Below are 22630 nucleotides of genomic sequence, written 5' to 3' on the forward strand. Positions count from 1 at the left end.
AGAAAAAATGCAAAGGACTCAATAGATGTCTTCAGTTTTGATGCCTTGGTTTAGAGCCTTGAGGTTACAATGCAAATTTAAAAGCAGTTTTTCAAAAAAAACAATTATTGCAGGACAATTCCTGGAACCATCCCCTGTGGTTCAAAGCCAGCGATACTGATCAGGGAAAAAAAGTTTGTTCAGAAAAACAGCTTCCTACCCTGAAAACCTCCCATAAACTCAGTTATTTAAGCTCAGAAGCAGCATTACTACATGATTATTCCCAGACTCTCTTACAGTACAGCTCCAGGACACTGGTGCCATCCACATTCAGCATCAATTTGTTCCTCTAACATGATCACATTCATAGCACAGACAGGCAGAGTTACTGTATATCCAAGACCAAAATAACTTTAAAGAAAACTTTATAGTTATGTTACAAAAATACAATGCACACCATTGTCTTTCTGTCCTAGCACAATATAGTGCTAACAAACAGAATCAGATTGAAATATAATAACACTTTGGACCATACAAGGGATTGAAGATACTATCCCCACCGGGACCATTTACCTAATGGAAACAATGCAAAAAGGAAGCAGTTGGAATACAATTAAATCGGTTTGCCTTAAGAACAATCCAGTCTTGCAGGATAGAAGGGGCTGAGCCAAGTTTTAACTATGTCTTTCCATAATTATAGAGTTTTGGTGGGACAAAAATAGGAGTTAAAACAAGAAAGAAAAAAAAATACAGCAAAGGCACAATACTCTAAGCAATGTTTTACCTCATGATGCTTCTACGTAAATGTAAATCTTAAAGAAAAAAGTTACACGTGCAAATTTAAAATAAAATAATTTTATAACATGTATTAATAGTGGCTTAATTGTCAACAAAAGCCCAGTACAACGTTCAGTAACCATGCTGGGTTCAAAACCTGCTCCACAGCTGTGCGTGGTTAGAACAGCATGTTAACTCTGTAGCACTCTTTTTTCAAACAGCTTGTTTCAAGGAAGCAGTTTGCAACACCAGCACAGACCTTTTCCAGGCAAAAACAATGTGCCAATCCTCATTTTTATCATATAGAAAGAGTGACCGAGCCTTTCGGGTGTCTCGCACCATTACTTGGATGTGCGGGTTTCTTTCCATATATCCATACAAGTCTTACCAAGAGTTAGCAAGCCCGTTTGTTCAGGTCACATTATGTCCAGGGCTCAATGACCTGAGGTTGGCAAGCACCCTTGCAGACAAAACACTTGTGTCTACCCTCCCTTCCTCCTCCTCACTCCAAAGGATGAAGCATTCGCCTTTCCTACTCAGACATGAAGACCACAGAGATGCTCCTGTGGCTCCACTGATCTCCTTGCTGAGGTGGTATGGGCCAATGCCCTCACAATGGCAGGTGCACGGAAATCAGTAATACCAACAGTTTTGTAATACTGATGTTTATAAACTCCTATTTGCTTCAGCCTCAGTTTCCATGATTTCAGAACTCTTCCTCAGCTTTTTGCTAAAACTCTTCACATGCCCACACATACCTGAGTACCTGCTAGAAGTATGGATCCAATCGCGACATTTTCAAATACCTGCTTTGACACTACTCCACACAGCTCCTCAGCACGTGGATAGAGGAGACTCACAGGTGCCTGTCTAAACAATATCCAGTTCTTCATACTTAAGTGCATGTAAAAAGCATGAAAATTATTTCTAGAAGCTCTCTTCAAAGCATGATCAATTCTGCTTCCATCACACCTGAAATTAAAACTTTTCAAAATCCTACAGCAGCAAAGGACAGGTAAGTGTTTTACTGCTAAAACAAATCCCTCTGCCTCAGACAAAGTAAGATTTCACTCCCCACTGGTGATGGTAAAACAGTTCAGAGAGCAAGTGGGGCACCATGCCCCTTTCTGGAAGGGGACATGTCCCAAGCCAAAGCACAACAGCACTGTTACGCTTACAAAAGACAGCTCTGCCAAACACACCAGCTAAGCATCTGACTCACTGCCACCAGACTAAGAAAGAATTCAGAGCAATTACCACATCCCTGCACAGAACAGGAAGAAAGAAGAAAAGTGTTTCTACTCTTCTAACATTTCACCTAAATCAGGACAGCACAGCAACCCTCAAACAGCTCTGGTCAAGCACTGCAGCCCCTAGGGCTGCTAGGACCTGACAGCAATGCTAGCAATTATACAGCCATCCACATAGCTGCCTCCGACTGAAACAAGGCAGGAAAACTAGGCAAGATAAAGCAGCAGAAACAAGCCTGGAATCTCTCTCTCCCTTCCTTGTTTTTCTGCTTTGGTTCAGAGATCAGCAATCTGAAAAGCAAATGTATTTGCAAGACAACCCTATCTATTAGAAGCATGTATGCCTACAGCATATGTTCATGTTTGGCCAGATAAAGAGAGATTGTCTAAGAAAATGACAAAAGAATAAGTTAAAAATTTTTTTTAAGAAAAAGGTATACGTGACAGAGAGCTGCAATAACCACTCTTTCCACACTGAAAACAGTTCTTTTCCCAATGTCTGCAGAGTCATATGATTTCAGCTTCCTTCTGCTGTCGCAGATCATGTAGCTTCCTAACCAGCAAAGGCTATGCTAGCCCTTCCCCTCACCTTCGAATAAATTTCCACCACAGCACTCCCACTCACAGAACTGTAAATGTCAGCACATTTAGTATAGTCTAAACACCATAAATTGGTCTACATGGAGAAGTTTGCCAGGAATAAGAGCTACATGGTAAAAGATGCAATTTCTCGACCACCTTCAACAAAGAAGGGGGCTGCAGAAATTCCTACCCACCTTTCACAGATCACTTGTTCTCATCTGATGCTCTGTTCTGCAGATGGCAGTCTGTACAGGACCACATCACAAACAGCATCATGAAAACTATCAGAGTTAAAAATAACTAGAAAATAAATTATGAAGGGTGCTAATGTTGTAACTTCAGTTATTCAGAATACAGAGAAGTCTGCATCAAGAAGTTTTAACTGGCACAACACAGACCAGCATGCTACAAGGGGTACACAGGAGCCAAGAAATTGTAGTTAGAGCAGTTTCTTCTACAGGTTTTGCCACCAAAGCCAAGATACCATGTAGATGTGCTACGTCTTTGCACAGGTAACAATACAGCTATGCCAACCTGACAGTTGCTACCAGGGTGGATCTGCTCATCATCACATGCCCCTTCTGCTCCCTTTATGCTAACAATGGGCAATCTGCAAAACGAGCTAGTATAGGGCGGTAAGTCAGCAAAAACCAACTCTACCAAGGGAAATAAAAATAACAGGGTTTTTTCATCAGCTAGCTCACTCAGGATTCAGAAAAACAGTCCTGGTGAGCAATGCCTCCTGATAGCGAGGTTACATTCTCCCACCCAGATAACAAAGCAGACCCTTCATCTGCAGTCAGGCGCCTGTGTGGCACTGGGTAACACGGACTGACTAAAGGTGTGGTTTCATTTAACTGTGGGAAACACCAGACCTGTGTCAGTCTGTTTACTTTCCCTAGCCTCTCACTCCCACTGCTTCCGAGTATTGCACTCAGCTGCAAGCCAGTTGCATGAGCCACTTCAACCGAGAGCAGACACGCAAAACGGCCAAGCAAGAAGAGAGCAGGAGCACCCAGCCAAGACCCACCAACCCACCCAGCCCTTTTCCTGAAGCAGCCACAGTGAAGCTGCATCAAGTTAACATCCAGCTGCACTCCAGGACAGACCCTTCAAAACAATTGCTGCAAATTAAACTCCCTGGTTAATCTTTTCTAGCATCTTTGTTTAATTAAGTGCATTCTTCTAGGACAGTGGCTTTTAATTTACAATATGCGTTCCCCGCACTTTTAAGAAGTCTGAAAACAGATGTTTGCCCCCTTCACCGAAAAATTCTGAGATCAAAAAAGTTAATTCTGTGGAGTGGATACAAAGCAGTGACCATCCATGACTTCTTTTTGGGGGGGGGGGCAGGACAGTGGAGAGGGTGGGCTGAGGAAGAGAAGCTCATGTTCCCACATCAGCAGCACATTTTTCAAGAGGAAGGAAAAAAGCCAAGCAAAAAAAAATAAATATCTAACAACAGTCCAACAAACTTCAGGGCAACGTGTTCAAACATATTAGGCAAACATGTATGCTGTATTTGGCTGACCTTCTCCACATGGCAAGACAACTGTTCAAATACTATTTAGGGCAGGGGAAAAGCATAGCAAAATCTTGATTTTACTTTGTCAACACAGCTTTCTTTGGTAGAGTGGACACAGCCTTAAAGCCAAAGAGACCCATACAAAGAAAACCAATCAAAATCAATACCGCTTTCTCCCTTACCATCCGAGCTATTCTTTTACTAAAATCAAGTGACCTAGAGCTATTCAAGTAGCTTGTAAATTACAAGATGAGCAAAAAGCTTTTCTTGCCATTTTGCAATATTCCTAAAGAATAACCAAACATACCATTGTTTTGGTAGTTATCAACAGAGGATCAGAAATACTTTTCAAGACTATTCAGAGACTAGCTAATCATTGAATCACAGAATGGGTTGGGTTGGAAGGGACCTTAAAGATCATCTAGTTCCAACCCCCATTTCAATGTGACACCAGAGTTTTTGTGCCCTCCACTGCCCTTCCGTCTCCCAACTGCTCATTCTCATCCTTGTGCAACCCCTTCCAATATGGCAACACAAACACTCGTGTGGCCACAGAGACAACCTGGTCAGGGTAAACTGTGATCAGGTGGCAAGACAGGCCAGGGTAGTTTGAAGTCAGATCTGTTCCTCAATGTTCCCTACATGGCTCCACGGGTATTGTTTTGTGTGGGGTGGCTGTGGGTGGCAGTACCATTAAAATTATTTGAGAAGTCGTGGCCTGCAGTCTAAGCTAAAATCTACGCTAGCTTTTAATATAAGCTTAGGAGCAGAGCAGTTAAGTGGAAAGCATTCCTTAGTATATAAAGGCCAGCCCTTAGCTGAATTAGTTCCATTTCCCAACCTTATAGTTTGACAAAAGGGTCTTGCCTATTTACAACTTTAAGAGTAAAAACAGTTTGTATATACAGTTTGTATACACACTCAATATACACACTTAACTGAAAAAGCTGTCTTCTTTCTTATGTGTATGTACTACGAGGCAGAGTGCTCCTCACCGAAACCAGTCTTCCTTTTGGCAGATGACTCAAAACAAACAAAAAAAAGAAACACTGGAAGAAAAACAAAGCATTAGTAACCCAAGCACATCATTATGAACCTATCCTGCTAGCAGTTCAACTTTCTACATCTAGGAACAATAACGCAGTGCTTTGAACTAGTTTTACCTGTGGCACTGGGAGGTCTGGGAGTCTACAAAACAACCAGGGTTTAAAGGTTACCAAACACAAGGAGGAACCAAAATATCACTCTTTACCAAGGAAGTACCCCCACAAATACCACAAACAACTGCATTTCTTGTTCCTACTACACTCCTAAAACCAAAATGAAACCAATAAAAGCAACTCTGCTGCAGGCTTACTCCCAGTGACTGTGAACCACAGTGTGCTGCATTTAATCCATCCTGCTTTTTGTGACTTCCACCTCAGTATGTGGACCAAAGCCAAAATAATGTTTTGTAAACATCCTATCAAAAACAGACAGTAAAAGGTCTTCTTCACTACAAGTAAGACACCAGGTTACAGATGCCTGCTAATCAAACAATGCACTAAATTAAATTCCTTGGTCAAAGCCAAGCACATTATTTGAATGAGCGTGATGTCATGCTGCATCCAAAGCCACAGACAGCTCTCCTATCACGCATGTAGATGGGGCAGATCCACACACTGGTTTATGCCCTAAAAGGCACAGCACAAAATTTATTTCCCTGTAGGACAAGGAATTTCCTGCAGTTTAAATATGACCCTGAGACATTCAGGAATTAATTTACAGTTTTAGTAAGTTAGGAATCAGAAAAACAACTTTCCTATGTAAAGCACACATGTGGCATTGGACTAGTGTAACTGAAGTGACGAATCCATATCCACTTTTCCCAAGCGTCACCAAGAATATACATAATTTTGTGACCCTAAATTATGGCACCCAACTTGTAAACCTTGATACATCAGGATCTTAGCAATGCTGTGGTCCTTGACAAAAAAGCTCACAATGAAATCCTGAGAAACATATGCAAGTTTGCTTCATCTGCCTGCATCAATAAAACCAGTGCTCTTCAGGCTCTTCTCTGACATAAAAAAAGGAGTTGACAGGTTGGAGGTGAAAGATTCACTTTGGAAACTAACTCACAAAAGTGTGAAACCAAAATGAAAGTAAGCTCACAAGAAAGTTCTCCCTACCTACCATATTCATTTGTCCCCTTTGACACTCCAGTTCCTCTGCTTTACTAGTTTACCTTTGTATCACTTAATTTACAACAGAAGAAGCAAGATCACAAAGCCACAGTTATAGAGAAGTTAATTAAACTCATAACATTATCTTACACTATTTTAAACTTCCTGCACTAATTATTTTCCATTGTGTCTTATTTTTAGTGTTTGTCCTATGACTGAACCTTGGATGATTTAGATGCAGTCAGGATGTATAGCACAGAACTCCCAAGAGCATTTAAATCCATACTACAATACTAAAGAGGTGAAAACAAAGGTCAGTGACACAGATGATTCCAGGAATCACCGCAATCATGGAGGGAGGGGGCAAAACCCAACAGTATTTCAGTGTTTCAAAATAAATTTTAATTTGCCATTCACAAAAGTAAATCCTCTGTAAAAATCTGCCATCAGAATGAAGAAGGGAAGTAACAGCATCTCTTAAGTCATCTTCCTTTCCACCTTGAAATGCCTTCTAATCATCTCATTAGAAAAGATGCTATTTCTTCAAACTGCATGCACCTACAAAAGCTATTGCAGGTGCTTAAAATCCAGTGGCTTCTTCAATAGTATGTACAGACATTATGAGGGTTATTGTTTGTTTCACAGCCAGTGAAATGGAATTGACTTAAGATGCTTAAGTATCAGCAAGGAAGGTAAGAAATTGCTGATGACTTCCAAAGGAAACAATGAGCCACGCGCCAAAAAAAAAAAAAAAAATAAAAAAATCTACGGAAAGTCCCATCCATGACAGTAATAGGTGCTGTCATGAAAAAATATACTTAGCAGTTAAAGAGATTTTCAGGTAGAAATGTAATTGACCAGATTTTACCCTGTAGCTTAGTCCTGCTACACCATGGATTACTTGTTCACCTTAGCCTGGCATCCTACAGCTGCAGCATGCCTTTGGACTACATGTCGGCTTCTGACAGAATACTGGTACTCTCTGCGTAAGTATGCAAAAAAATAGTACTAACTAAACGCTGTAGTAATGTGACACTCACTCTCTGGTTCCTCTCCCCCAGGTGTGAGGCATACACAAAGCACGTATATATATTAATATACCTAAATATAAAGACTCCATTGGTCTTAACCATCCTAGATTAACACGCTTCACCCCTTTAAAAAGCCCACTGTAAATACAAGTCAACTAGCTCGATGCATATTCCAGGACAAAAGCCATTGCAGCCCATCTATCCACACAAGATGCCCACTACAACAACTAATACAGAATACCAAGTAACGTATGAACATCAGCAGCTAAATTTAGAGCAGAAAAACATCATCCATTGCATACTGATTAGACTGAAACACTACCAAGGCAATAGATAAAAGAAACCTGCAGAAAGATGGATTCATAGGTGAGCATTCAAAACTAAAAATAGCACAGATTAGAACAAATACATATGGACATACATAAAAGTACTTTTCTTTATTTTAATGAGGAGTTACTCCAGAATCCTGCTCTGTAGATTTAGAGACTAAACCTGCTTTGGAATCTAGTGCAGAAATTAGATGTGGTAGAGACAGGCCTTTCCAATTCAAGCCTTCAAAGGAAAGTCTTAGCCTTCATTTTTAGCATAAGAATACCAAAGAGACCTTCCTCTACTCAAGAGTCAAGGCTGATAAAGCCTTGCTTTACTTTGTCACATCCTTCTGCCACACAGAAAATGAGAGGTGCCCTCCTGTCAACTTCATCTTCATGTGACAATTCCCTTGAACAGGAAATTTTTTCCCCACTATTTATTTCTGCCAATTTTAACCTACCTTGTGAAAAGTGAACCCATTAGGCCAGAAATTAGAACTGCAAATATTAAACTCTGTTTATCATGGAGATAGAATGAATGTTCAAAGAAAGGTTTATCTCTTCTACCCTTACTATAAAAAAGAAAAAAAAAAAAAAAGATCACAGACCAAAACCCACAACCACAGCCATAACCAATGCTTTGCCTTTCATCAGAATTAGCAAATGCAACTCCTGTGCACATGAAGATTTAAGTGCTGTAGATTCCATATGGTCTTGCACATTCCCCCACAACTGGCAAAGGGCATAGTCATTACTCTTCTCCATACAGACGGGCTATAATCTTCCCACTGGCAAGTAGGGAGAGCAGCTGTAAGACACCTTCCTCTACTCCAAACTCCAGCGTTTTTAACTACCTTGATTTACCAAAGCAGCACGAGTTAAATTTAACATAGCACCTTCCACCAAGGACAGTAGGTACTCAGCACAATCCATCACCACGAGACACAGAGACAGCTAAGGCAGTATCTGGTGCTCATTTACTATCTCAGCAACAGTTTAGACAAGTAAATACAATTGAAGTGTATAGCTTTTTTTGTATAGGCGTACATAACGCTAACAATTATGTTTGCGAATAATGAAACACCCGGCACTCAGCAAATTTTCCCAGCCTGGCTTGCTGCAGAAAACCCTTCCTCTGCTTACCAGCAGCCAGCACACCACAAAGCCACCGACACCTGCTGCAGCGGACCCGCATGGCGAAGCCGTGCCCCCGCCCCGTCCCGGGAGCCGGCCGCGCTCAGCCCGCCTGGCCCAGGTGTCCCAGCACACTCACCGGCCGGCCCGGGGACCCGCCGCCGCCCCGTCCCGCGGCGCTCCCGTCCCGTCCCGTCCCGTCGCGCGGCGCGGGCAGCGCGGGAGCCAGCGCCCCGCCCCGTGGCGGTGACGTCACCGCTCCCGCCGCGCACCTGATCCCCGGGCAGGTCGGGCCTTAAAGGGGCAGCGGCGGGGCCGCCCGGCCAGGCCGCAGCGGCGAAGATCCCGCGCTCAGGTAACGCGCAGAGCCCCGCTGCTTCCCCCGCGTGCGGAGCCTGGGAGCACCGGGCCGTGGCCGCGCTGCCCGAGGCCTTTCGAGGCCTCCCCTCCACCTGTGTGGGAAACGCCAAGGGCCCTTCGGCCCCGTTCCGCCCGCGGCACCGGGGCTTCCCGCGCCGGGGCCCTCTCGGGGCTGCTGCCTCCTCTGTAAATAATTCGGGAAAGCAATCCGCTCTCCTGGTAGATGTATTTATCTTTTCCCCTTGTTTCCGCAGCGCTTCTCAAGACCCGGTGACAGCCACCGCGGGAGGTGCCTCATTGGCACACCAGCCACCCATGGATGTCAAGAGCAGCGGTTCCTGAGCCCCCAAAGGCCACAGCTCCCCTCTTTTACCCCCAAAACGCAGTGCCAGTTTGCCCACCAGTGAAGGAAGGCTTGCCCGCTCGCAGGGGCACTCAACCAGCTAGAGAACAAGAACTACTTTTGTGCCAGATACTGTATTTCTGTCTGGAGAAAACAACCGAGTTAACACAGCACGAAACTGGTAACTGCTTAGTTTGTACCCGCAGCACCTGGCAAATGAGACACACTCGTAACTGGGACAGATCGGTTATTGCAGTCCTCTTACCTACTCAAAATCAATTGTCCCCTTACCCTGCTCAGCAATCCTCTCTACCAAGGAAATGTTCTCGACGACGAGAGACCTTTAAATCAGTCTGCATCGCTTCCACTTAGCTGGGCAGTGAACATTAAACGTGGAAGAGAGAAGAATCAAATGGAAGATACAAACACTAAAATTGCCTATCCAAGAAGCACATCTGAACAGAAACACAGTTGTTACATACTATGTCATCCTTCCTATTTATATCTAATCCATATAGAAAACGCTGTACTGCCATACACCCAGTCATGAAAACACATCAGCCTCACTCAAACCTCGAGGGGGCTGCTGGCAATTCTCAGGCTGCAGCCATGCAGGCACTTTCTTCTTTCTTTCACTGCTATTAGCATAAAGCCACCAGTCCAGACCAACAACTGGGACCAATTGCCATGTCCTACAACTTTTCAGGACGACTTCATACAAATCGATTAATCACTGTCTGCTCCAATTCCCCATCTGCAAAACATCAGCAAGTGATACTTTCCCAATTCTCATTGATGCTTTCAGTGATAGTTCTTACTTCTAGATACCAAAGACAAAATCAGAGGAAAGCATCACTCATTGTCCAACTAATATCATAAAGGTTTTACTTAACCTTCTACAGATATTGCCAAACAATTATCTGATCCTGGAAAAGCCCCCCCTTTTTTTTTGTTTCTCTGCATAGGTTCCACTATCAATTACACCAGCACTCATCAAAAACAGTGCTGGCCTTCAGAAGTGCAGCATTCAATGCAGAAGACAACAAGACAGCATTTTGGTTTGCATATGGGAACAAGCTGAGTTATGCTTTAACACAATATGCCTCATACACAAAATTTTGCTTCTTGCTTTGGTAACAAGGAAGATACAATAAAAGATATATTTATTAAAATAGCCAAATTGCATTCAACTCCCATTTTCCCCTACAGAAATTATTCCTTTTTTTCCCCCCTGATATTTTTAGGCGTTCACATGTCTGAAAATATTTACTCCATGTTTAGACCCTTTTTTTTTTTCCTCATTTTCTTGGGAATTTGTAAGATCTGTGTTTCTGCTTTACTAAGGTTAGTTACCTAAGATTACTAAATAATCAGGACTATCTTTCAGAAAATGGTGAATGTGATATGACATGTTTTCTAAAATATAATTTCACATTCATACTAAACTCAAAACTATATGTGGACAGAAATTATATGATATTCTTTTATTTAAACTATTTTTTTTTTAAAAAAGGGGGGATGAGTAGTCTGAATTACGTTGATATTGATGGCAAGCCCCAATGATAAATACTTTTAGAAGTAGGGGATCTCATCCTCTGAGCTCTCAAGGCTTTTACTCAAACATTAAAATATAAAATTTCTTGCTTTTTCATCTTTCATTCTAAGCTGAGAAACAGTGTGGAACAAGCAAAACATTTATATATGTACTGTAATTTTAAAACCCCACTTAGAGTCAAAGCTAGATTGTCAGTTCATTAGTGCTAGTTTCAATTCAGCATCTCATTTGCTAAAATTTTAGCAGCAAACAAGCAGTGGGATTTTATTTTAAAAGTATATTTAGAACACATTATTTTAATTATTGATAGTATTAAATGTGGAATTTAAATGCACTCAAATCCACTCTTCCCTCAATAAAAATAATTCTAATCACTTTAAAATGTCACATTAAAAAAAAAAATCCCTCAGTTGATTGTTATCCATCCTGTTTGGTGCCCTTTTGATCACTGAGCTCCTACCCTTAGAGAAATGGCTATGGAACTTCAGTTGGATCCTGGAAGTTGGCTCTTCACAGCTGATAGACTGACTATTGTCTGTAGCATGTTGCAGCACTCTTGCTTATCCAGACTATTGTGTTGCCTTCCTGTTGCCTTCCCCTAGAACCAACTATTAAATTAAACCAACATATTTACACATATTACCATCCAACACAGCTATCGCCTGACAACTTCGAATACTCAACACTTAAAAGTTACAGCTCAGTTATGTTTTACACAGTGAAATCACAACAAAATCACTTCTAAGCCTTATTTAAGTAAAGACCAATGGATTTTCCTTCCCAATCTCAGTAGCCCAAATAAATTTGGTGTCTTTAAGGGTTAAGAGCACTTAGCTACTAAGTTTCTAACATAAGACTAACTTAATTTACTTCTATTGCAAGGAGACAGTTCAAACTCCACTTTACAGTGAAAGTGGGTATATCTAATCTCATAGTCCGTGTTTAAAACCCTGCATTGAAATACTGCTGAAGAGTAACAGAGTAGTATAGTTTAGCATGATGGTCTGTGCTCACGAAAGCTGAAAGGACTAGAAGGACTGACCAACTTGGTAGCTTTTATATTGCTCATCAGTCACCTATGATATTTTCAAACAACAATGATCTTATAATAAAGATGAGCCGCATCCCATTTCAGAAGTGCATCAGCACCCAGTGCCCTGCTAAGCAGAAACCCTCCTCCCCTTCCTTCAGAACTGAAACTCACTACTCAAACTTTAGACTTTGAGACATCACTAAATTGCAAGTTTGGACTATAATTCTGCTAACAGAGCCTTCACAACACCACACTTTAACTTAATGCTTATAATTAAAGCTTCTATTATGCATCTTGATGTTGTAATTCTACAAAGAGACAGACAAATACTAGGTACTTTAAAAGGACATCAAACAGCCTAATCCAGCATTCCACAGTGAGAGGCGTCCTTCCTTTTCTGAATAAAGTAAGGCAAAAGTAACTTTTGTTGGTCAAGAGTAAGTTATTTATCATCTTCATTAAGTCAAGCACAGAAGGTGCAACATGATGTACTATAAACAGTAAGACAGGTGGCCGTGCTTTTTCAGTAAATTTTCAAGTCCAACCACACAAGGTAGAAGTCCATTTCCATGAAAAACTGATTTATTTAATGCATCCACATTTGAGCTCTTTAAGAAAAAGCTGTGAGTTTTCTGATCCATCTATGTTTTTCAAAAACAAAAGGTCAGATACAACATGAAATTACCCACTGATCAACAACCCTCTGCTGCTGTAAATTTCATTGCTACCCAGCCACTCTATTGGGGACAAGCAGCTCTATTGCCCTAACCTGGAGGGCTGGCATGAGCTCAGCACACACGGCTCGGCAGCATCGCAGCACTCCCAAACCCCAGGCATTCTCAGCTAGATCATTTCAGCCGCACCAAATGCTGGTTTTGCTTTGTATACCCAGAAGCATCAGTACTGCTTAGAGCTGGTTGATGAGGTTGCAACATCTTGTAACTTCTATACCACGGTATGTCTTTATTATACATTCCTCCTACATAGTAGTCTCATCCTTCCAATTCCAGTGGCACATGTTACTGGCATTGTCTCAGAGAATTAGCATTTTTGGCCTATTTTTCAAAGATTATTTTACCACCAATTATTCATGGGCAATAAACTGTTACATCGCATTCCACAACAGTTAAGGGTCCTCTCTATTTATTCCAAGTATCTGTATCACCTGCTAGATTCATACATCTAGCTCTAAATTTTCAAATTAAAAGCACCATTTCTGGCTCTCATGATTAAAAAGAATACCATTTAAATATGACCAGAGCCTGAACAAGCACAAACCTGTGAGTTCTCCCACATGTATTAGTCTGGAAATCTGAAAGCTAATGATCAATATTTAAATAATCTATGTCAGCAATAACTCCCCTTGCAGATAATATGAACATGCCCATCCCGCTAGGAAAGCAAGGTACATTATGCAGGAAAAAAAGAAGAGTTTACAGCATTTAGCCCAAAGTCACTGTGGGGGGGAGAAGCAAAACAGTAGGATAAGAGCAACCAGTGATCTAGCAGAAGAGAGAAGAGTTCAGATCATCCCCTCATATCCAAACCAATAACCAACGTATCTTTCAAATCACCCTGATCCTTTCCGTGATATGCAAAAACCCCTCCACCTCTTAAAAGCTCCACAATGCTTCCCTGCAGGATATGTTGGACCCCTAACATTTCCATATCTGACATCTGCCCTGTGTTTAAAGGCTGCTCACCACCTCTTGTCCAGCTGTCAGAGCTTCTAGTTTCCCTGATATAAACATCTCAAAAGGGCAAAGTAATAAAGACAGAAAAGAAGAAGAAAAAGAAAAAGTAAATTGGAAGCAGCTCACAGTAAGTTATTAGAAAGAAGAAATACTGAAATGATGGAATTTCCTTCACATTTACTTAAACAAAAAGCCCCATTAAAAAGTGCTTGAAGCTGCAACAAATTCCACTCTTGGGCGCAGAATTCAGGTTTGGCTGGCTATGCTGTACACAGCCTGTTGGCTCTGACTCATGAAAACACTTATTTCTCTTTGAGAAAATAGAAACTAAAATTGCTAAGCAAAGTAATTTCCAACTGCAATGATTAAAGACGTGTGTTCTAGGGTATTATGACAATGCAAATAGACATTTGAAGTATACTAACAACACATGTTACAGCCTCAGGTAACTGAGGCTTGCACTCATTTCTCAGTGGAGAAATACACAATGAAAATTGGGAAAGATTTTATAAACAAAACTATTACCAACACTACAGTCCTTGTTTTCTTAAGCTAATAACATGTTGAATCCCCAAAGTGCTGGACTGACAACTGAAGTAATTATGAAAATGAGAAAGAAATAAAAGTTGACTACTGACAGGCTTGTCAATGGGAAAAGCAAGCTGAAAATCTTGTACAGCATACCTAGTACTTATGTAGTGAGGTACCAACAAAAACCAGAGGAAGGCTACTGAGTTGGAGGACATTAGATGTGGCAGGACTGGCAATATAGAGGCTGTCTGCATCTGCATTTCATCTAGTGGATACTGTCTCAGGGTTTAGTGTCTCCAGGTACAAACTGGTCATTTTTTAATCAGTAACATTCCAAAAAGTCTGTATGTACTGTTCATCAGTCTTAAAATAACGTCATCATTCAAAACACAGCTAAATGGAGAAAATGCCTAATGAAAAACAACAGTCAGTTATCTCACGAAGTGGTCCAAGACCTACTCTGCATTTCTTGCAGCAATTTAAGATCAATTGTCTTGGCCCTGCCTCTCATGGACTGGCCTTACACTGCAACTTCCTACCCTCTTGAAACAGCCTACTATATACACACATATAAAAAAAGTATGCCTTCCAGTTCTCCTTCTGGGGCTTGCACGCTCAACTCTCTCCCCAGTTCAAATCATTTCAGTCTTTCCTATCAGGCCCCATTTTCTCGACCTCAAATGATTTGATTACTCTTCTCCCAGCCTCTCTTCAGCCAAGCTGTATCTTCCTGGGGCATTTGCCCTAACCAGATGCAGCACTTCAACTGAAGATTTACATGTAGATAAAAAAAAAAGATTGCTCTGTATGTTTTACAGCCTACACCTGCATTTTCATCTCTCCTGATATAACATTTGCCCTTCTACAAGGATTCTGGAGAATTTTCACCTAATTACTTGTTTCCCTACCCTGTATTAGTGTATTTTATGATTTCTGTTAAGTGCAGAACTTAAATCTGTCCCTATTTATGCCCTAAGATTTTCTCAATTTTCTCAAAATAATTTTGCGCTCTTAAACTTGTGTCCTATGTATACGCATTCCCTCCAAGTTTTGGGGTCATTTTTAGTGAATCAATTTTGTAAACACACTCTCTATTCTATCATCAAGGTCATTAACGAAAAGACTGAAGTGAAGCAGAACGAGTACAGACCCAACAGACCGTGGCAAACCCACATTCAATACTACCATTTCATTTTGACAGACAATCATTAATAACCACTCACTAAGCACAGTCATCCAATGATTCTTGCTCCTACTCTACAACAGTTTCTTTCAGGCCACATTTCTTCACTTGTTTGTAAGATTACTGCATAAAACCAGTGCCTAAGAACCCACTAACATGAAGATACTAACATTCACACTCTTGTCAGTTCATGGGCCTTATTGTCATGTTACAGAAGAAAAATAAACTGGCATGACTATTTACTCTTCCTAAATTAGTAGTGGTTGTGACTCATCTTCTTGTTGCCTCCCAGAGGCTTATAGTCTGTGCAGTAATTTGTTCAAAATTTGGAAGATGAGAGAAATGGTCTGCCATTTCCTGGCTCTTTCTCCCCACTTCTTTTATTTTCAAGTCTTCTAGTACCTCAAATAGCAGCTAGTGGTACTGACATAGCTTCTGTTACTTTTTTTTCCTTTGACATGTCAAAGGATTAATTTCATCAGGTCCAGCCTAATAAATAACCTACCCAAGTACTAAGAAGTATGCAAAATGCTTGCTTCAGCTTTGCCATCCATCCTATATGTCTCTGTGCTTTTTATTTCCTGCTTGTGCTAACTGCTGCTCACTTATACTCCTCTTCTGCTAATGTTCCAAGGATATTTTCATAGTACTTACTTCAAGTACATCTTACAAAATTGTGCTGCCTACCAAAAACGCCGTATTACAAAGCCATGGATGTATTGGCAGCTAGAAGCACACTGCGGTGAGGGCAGCTCAGCAGGCAGCAGTGGTCCAGTGCTGCCTGCAGGCTGTGCAGCCCATCCAGAAAGGTCAAGACAAGGCCCTGGGAGAAGGAAAGCATACTTCAAAATGTGGTGGCCATTTCTAGCTCAACAGCAGTAAAGAGGAGAGATCTGCAGCAAGAAAGTAACAGGAACAGAACCAGAGCTCTGCAATCCAGACTTGCAATCACACCAGCTAGGGAAGACCAATTAGCAGATCGTTTGCAGCTTATTAGCATCACTTCTGTGTCAATTATGAAATCTGTTTCTGTACACCCAGCTAGGCAGACAGAGCTGGGTTGGGTGGGGGGGCCGTACTTTGTTCATATACTCATGCACATATACTGAATAAAGGATTGCAGATAAACAACAGGATTAAGCCTAACACAGATGATCCTGCAGATGCTCTGGTTCTTGCAGCCTATTTGCTCTGATATAGTATAGCACACAAAACCAGCCACCCTTCTGTACGATCCTACATTGTTGCACCATTACATTTAGAAATGTTCGTTATTTGCTGTCATTGCCCAAAATTAAACTACATAATAGACTCTTATTATAGAACATGCATATGTGGCAGTTTAAGATGTAAATGTTTGATTTCATTATTTTAACATAGCAACAAAGAACAGGAAGAAAAAAGTTTAAAGACATCACTGATTCTTGTCAGATAACTAATACTTAAGTTTTCTTAAGTATATCGTAGGATATTCACCATGCACCCAAACTTTATTTCTTTTCACAAGAATTATACAGTGCTTACATAAAACTGAAAACTGTTCATTATCTTCTGTGTATGCTAAGCATGCTCATACCATTCTAGCCTTTCCCTTTATTGAAAAATTTCATCTTGCCATAAATACCAGAGACCAAAAGTAGGATACTGTAATACAATTGTAAATTAATAAAAATGAAGTTAGAATGCAAAAGTATCTTTAAAATTAATTTTCCCTAGGATTATCCAAAATTCATCTGACATTGTATAATTTCATAACAATACTTTATAAATAGCAGAGCAAAATCTAACAAGTTAACATTACAAGAAAAAGAATGAATATACTACTTGTGGAGGTTAAGATGGTAAATTAATACGTCGCTTTTGGGGACTATCTGACTTTATCTGGTTAAAAGAACAAATATTAATGTTTTTGAAGAAAAAAAAAAAAAAAAGTACCTTTCCAGACATACACTCTGCTTTGTCCACCATAGGAGGAAACTAAACCACTGCTTTATCATGACTTAACAAGATACTGACCATCAGCTGAACTGCATTAACTGACTAATGCACTTCTAGTCCAATTACTCTAAGAAGCAAAACGTGTTAGTATAAGCCGCTAGTGAATTAACTATATACACTCAAGAGAATCTCAGACAAGATACTAACAGAAGAAAATTTACATTGCAACTGCTCAGTCACTGATTTACAGCTTACCACATTTTTCCTGATGTGGCAAAGTAATTTACAAGGACAAATATTCAGGCCTGAACTGCTGGGATTTTGAAGGGTTTTTTGTTTGCTTGCTTTTTGCCTTAAAAAAGCTAAATGTTTTGGAAACTAGTAAGAATGTTACAAATGTTACTTCTTTTTATTGATCTTCTTAGCAATATTGAATACTAATACTAATCACTATTAGACAAGATTTTACTGGCCAATTTGAAGTGGGCTGGCATTCAGTATATTTTGAAAAAGGCATTAAAAACTGTGTTTGATTTTCTTTTACATGAAGTAGATTAATTACTACAGCTCCCATACCAGTCATTTCAACTCAGAGCTCAAGAACTCAATGTGTTTGGGGAAATTTACATCGTAAGAGGCATGTCACCTTCCAGATGTGATTTGCACTGCTGCTTCATGCGTCACAGCTATTTCCATCAATACAAAAACCTGACATTGATGCAGGCTCCTAATAGTACCTTTAAACTTGGGGAAAAGTAAGAGCTCTATCTATCTAGTTCACATCTGCTACATGGTTAGCTTCTATGCCCTATTCATAACCATATTCAATCCAAATACATGTTCAGTTTAGCAAGTCTCCAACATAATTTGAATAGTTAGCACAGCCTGTATTCACAATGCTTGTTTATGCTTAGTTTTAGCTGCAAGCTCAGTTGCATCCTGTCTATATGGGCAGGACCCATAACAAGAAATAACTGCTGATTAATCTATGCCCAGAGAAAGACTGAACTATGCAGGTGAGCTTCTGAATTAAATCTAATTTCTCTCATATATAGATATGCACACCAGTTACATTAGCAAAATCATCTGCTAGCTCATAAGAATTCATTGTAATGTAGTTTCATTATGCTGCTTTGCATATCCTCCAAGAACACACACTCACACACCACACTCTCCCCATAGAAGTTAACAGATTTTAGAACTATTTCTGTAGGAAGACAGACAGCACAAGATCTGTTTCCTCTTCTCACTGAACTGGGGATGTGACAGTACTGGAACAGCCAGAACACCCAGATCCTATCCCCAGTTCTATCTACGCTAACATCCTCCAACAAGCCAAGCCTCTGTGCCCATCCGTTTTGGCTACTTAAGATACCATACCAAAATAAATTTGTTGAAATCTCTAGACTGAAAGACTCAGAATTCTGGTAAAAAACCAAAAGGTGAAGAACATGCTGAGAACTGAGTTCACCCAGATTAATTTGAAATTTCTAACAGTAAAAGGAACACTGAATGCTTACATAGCAAAGACAAGAAATAAATCCTCAAGCCTTTGCTTGTCAGAGGAAGCTTTGTTTCTGGACATCCATCACAAGCAGCAAGAGAATGTGGCCGTATAAATCAGCTGACCCTGATTCCAACACATTTAAGCTTGGGTAACAGCGACATACAATTTGACGGGGAGGCTGATGTAATAAATACCCAGTGGAAACCAATGCTGTAGTGGCCCAGTTCTCATTGCTCGAAAACTTTAAGTGCTGGCGTCTTTTCCATACTATCATACCAGCAATGGTTACTGTCTGAATGGGTAAGTTAAACCTTAAGACATTATTGAAGCAATAGTTTTGCATATTCCTTCCTGAAGTATTTACCAATAAAATGAGTGCACCAGCCTTCTCTCCTTTACATTTACTTCCCCTTTGGGTTGACAGCTCCGCAACTTAAAAATTGGCTACTTTGAAACTGTAAATAAAAATGTAATGAGCAAACTCTGTATTAAGGCTCACAAATGTTTGAAACCAGAACACCAGAGTTTAATTCTTCTATGTTTTCCTCTGTTATTTTTCTTCTCCTTACTGCAAAGGATCTGAAAGAGCTGAGTAAACAATGATCTCACTAGACTCTGTAAGAGGCAGATCTTGCATAAAGTGTAAAGATGCAAAGCCTGTCAATTTATTACCCATTTACTTATATAACAGATAGTGTTCATTTTTATTAGTACATCCTGCAAATTCACAGTATCTAAAAAAAGCATTCTAATAATTTGCCTAGCAATTCTACCTGCTTATCTTTTCTATTAGGCAGAGCTATAGTTCTGATCAAAACATAACTAAATATGAAATGAAGTGGCATACAAAACCTATGTCATTCATAACACAAAGCTTTCAAATGCTTGCAGAAACCTGAAGGTACCGGCAAACATATTTTCCTGTTATCTCATTCAATGAGAATAAAAAAGTCACAAGGCTGAAATTTAAACAGCATAAGAGAACAGGACTGATTCCAGCTGCAGAAGTGTCTGTATTTCCAATCCTAGGCTGCTGCCTAAAGCAGCAACAGCCACTGAAGTCACAGAAATTCTCTCCTGGGAGAAACTTCTGTCTGCAAGAGAGAGGTTACTGTAGTTGTAGAAGCAGGAGAACAGACATCATTAAAAAGATGACAAATACTGCTCTCCATTATCCTAGTCTAAATTCAAAATAATTTCTGCAGTACCAGTACACATTGATAAAATCCTAGCGCAACAGAGGAAAAATTTCCCTAATGACTAAAGAATCTCCAAAGTAATTCTGCCTTGAAAGTACACAAAGACGCCAGTATTTCCTCCAGGAAGATAGGTTTCTTTATAAAAATGTCAAATCGATTTTTGGCAGTGATCTGGTTTTCTTATTCCAACTTCCAATTTTCAAAATCATGACTTCATAGATCTTAATGTGCCAACAGGGCAAGAAGATAAACATGTTGTGACATTAAGTCCAAGTAAGCTTACAGGAAGGCCCTGGATCTGGCATTGTATTTTCCAAGGGACATACAGATGACAGGAAAACACATACACGTGTTTCCCCTTCTGCCCTCAAATTCAGAAATCAAGACATTTGAGTGAATGCTCTAGAGGAAGAAGAGTGTCATTTTCCCTCTCTAAAGTCATTTGGACAATTACAGCCTGCAAACAGTACTAAACACTTGAAGGAACTACTAAGTAATTAGACTGCAGGTGTGTCATTTAGTTTGTAAAGCCCAGATAAGAGAAAAAAGAAATTACTACACCTGTTTGACCATTAGCTTTTCCAGGAAGTTCCTACTAATATAGAAAGTTACAAGTGTCCATGTTTCAAAAGCCAGAATTCAAGTGACTAGCTTTGTATAGACCAATTTGTCTAGACGATTTTTTGTACTAGTATTAGACTAGTATTATTATGATTTTACAAGATCAGTAATAAAATGCTCTGTGAAAGCTGACTGGAAAACCATAAAGAATGGTTTTCCAGAACTGCATGGACATAAATGGCTAAACCCTCTGTAGAGTAATGGGAAGTCCTACATAGGAGATACTGTTTTGTTAAAACATACTTTTTGTTAAAGGAATACACTGTGCTACTATTCCCTTTCCTTGTGAGGAGGTAAACTGCTTGTGAGATGCAGGATTAAGGACAGCACTATTAAAGACAGAACTAGTAAACAAAAGCCTTCATGCCGCCCTGAGCTAGGGCACCTACCGACAATAAGGTAAAAATCCCACCTTTTATTAAAAGGGACTGAGGGTTTACCACCCTCCTGAAGATCCAAGTTTTTCTACAACCATTTTAGAGGAGCCCAGAGTTGGCCTTCACCAGTCCTCTACAGACTCAAAATCATCATCACCGCTTCTCATTAATGTGATATTATCAGGCAATGGAAATTCCTTTGTCAAGAGCTAAAACAACTTCTCCTCACTCTGACAAATAAAAAAATAAACAAACTAAAAACCCCACACTAACCAAACAGGTTAATACTCATAAAATAAGGGGGGAATTAAAGACCCTTCATTTAACTTGATACACTTTCCTCTGTATTCAGTAGTTGTTGGGGGTTTTGCTTTGGGTTTTTTTTGAATATTTGCAGAATTAAAACTGCATGACTACACAAATAATAGAAACAGGTAGAGGAAAATGATTCAAGCATTAATTTATGTGCTAAAATTCTATTTATTGCCTACAGTCATCGTGGGGGAGGACAGATAGAAGATCATTGTGGGGGAAAGTGAGGGGCAAGCTGTTTCTTGAACTGCTTTTCAGTTGTTACCAACTGTGTGCAGTCCAAAACAAGCTGCTAGGATCTCACCTCAGCATTCACACTAGAAAACATCGCCAGCACCTACCTCCTATCAAAGTAATCTGGCAAACTGGAGCAGCCATGCAGAACACCACTACACAGTACCAGTGCCTCCGCTATGGCAATCAGGACCTGAACCTCGAGTTCTCCTTAAAAATATGTAAATGAAAAATCAACTATTTGATCTTCCTTTGATACACCGAAGGTAACACTGAAATGTAACATGGGTATTTTAAACAAAACTGTCCTCAGTTAAGTCTATGACCAGTTTAATCAAGAAAATATTACTACTAGGTAAAGAAATGATTTCTTCCTCCCCATTGTAACTTTAAGCAGGTATTAACCTCTTCATAAAACTATAGTAATTATACTATAGAGGCATAAATTATTGTCGTTTCTATAACTTTTCCTTTCTCATGAAATAACTCTGACTTTGGAGACAAAAGCTGTTTTATACAGTCTCAAAGAAAATTCTCCTGAAGAGACCTTTTTTAAAAATCGAAATGCTTCTTTTCTTTCTTGTAAAAGACTGAAAAGCAAATGACAATGCTGTTCTTTTAAAACATTTATGCTGTTGTCTGCTTAACAGCTGATTGCAATTAAAATTTATTTTTGGCCTCTTTCTGTCTTTGTTTATATCAGTAACAAAAAAAATAAGATAAAAAGAAAAAACCCAAGTCTTGCCTGTTGCTGAGCTTGTTGCTTCAACTAATTATACAGTGCATTGGTGCACCCTGCTTAAAAGCCATGATGAACTTATCTGGTAGGTCTGAAACTTTGTCTGAGTTTTATTAGGAGAAAGAGTGTTCTGGCTCCCTTGCTCTAATTATTGTTGTGTGCATTGTATCTAAGTTACGCTATATCCTACCAACAGCTAGAATTTGTTCTGAATATTTTGTAATATGTGTCAAAACCCTCTATTTCTTGT

At 39.9% G+C, this 22630-nt stretch overlaps 1 protein-coding gene across 7 annotated transcripts in view; it reads right to left on the reverse strand.

Moving 5' to 3' along the window:
- The window catches only part of USP54 (ubiquitin specific peptidase 54), a 102475-nt gene that overhangs the window by 70147 nt on the left and 9698 nt on the right, over positions 1 to 22630 (reverse strand). Inside the window, exon 1 of one of the 7 annotated variants that reach the window (XM_056351696.1) lies at positions 8894 to 9011. The exons of the other annotated variants lie outside the window; for them this stretch is intronic. The gene's annotated coding sequence lies outside the window, so the exon portion shown is untranslated. Of the gene's footprint in view, positions 1 to 8893; positions 9012 to 22630 lie in introns of those variants that run through there. 7 annotated transcript variants of the gene reach the window in all.

The sequence above is a fragment of the Falco biarmicus genome, chromosome 9 (assembly GCF_023638135.1).
Source record: "Falco biarmicus isolate bFalBia1 chromosome 9, bFalBia1.pri, whole genome shotgun sequence".
Classification (NCBI taxonomy): Eukaryota; Metazoa; Chordata; class Aves; order Falconiformes; family Falconidae; genus Falco; species Falco biarmicus.